Below are 819 nucleotides of genomic sequence, written 5' to 3'. Positions count from 1 at the left end.
GATGCGTTTGTTTCTGCTTTTCTTCCTCTGCCCAGCTGTGCATCATCCCAGGTGAGGTGTACTCTGCATTGCCTGCTGACCCAAGTGGCATTTTCTGTGTGGTAACTGCAGTCAGATCTTGCTTCTCAGATAGTAGTAATGTCTGTACCCCTTCTTTGTTCATGATTGGTTTGGGTGGGATTTCAAGGATGATAGAGTGAAATTCTGGAAGCATGAAGGATATTTTGTTTTTTTCTGATAGCAATGAGGCAGCCTTGAGGCCGCTTGGGCTGCCTTTCCTGTCTTCATTGTACAGTCACTGTGATTCCCAGCCAGCCTCAGGTGCTGCTGGCCTTGAACTCAAAGATTCTCCTGCCTCTACCTCCCAAGTACTGGTATAAAGGTATGCTCTACCACAGCTAAGATTTTATTTTAAACTGTATGTGTGTGTATATATGTGTCTATGTGTAGATTTATACACATTAGGCTAGAAGAGGGCGTCAGGTCCTCTGGAGCTGGAGTTAGAGGTGGTTGAAAGCTGCCTGCTATAGCTGCTAAGAACCAAACGTCCTCTGCAAGAGTAGTGAATACTCTTAACAGCTGAGCTATCTCTCCAGCTCCTCCCTTTGCATCTTATTCCTCTGATCTGACAGAGCCTTTGGCTTGAAAGTATAGGAGTAGGACATTGGAGAATTACCATTTGGTCCTGCATGGATTGAGCCTATATTCTGCCTTTGGGAATAAGGGATGTTCTTTTCTAATAGTACAGTCTTGATCTTGAACATACTTGCAGCCTTTGAGCTGCATGATGTTGGTTCAAATCCCAGCAGAGGAAAGCAG

Source organism: Microtus oregoni, unplaced genomic scaffold, assembly GCF_018167655.1.
Source record: "Microtus oregoni isolate MIOR12 unplaced genomic scaffold, Mior012 000012F_ref0000307, whole genome shotgun sequence".
Lineage (NCBI taxonomy): Eukaryota > Metazoa > Chordata > Mammalia > Rodentia > Cricetidae > Microtus > Microtus oregoni.
This window is presented reverse-complemented; position numbering follows the sequence as displayed.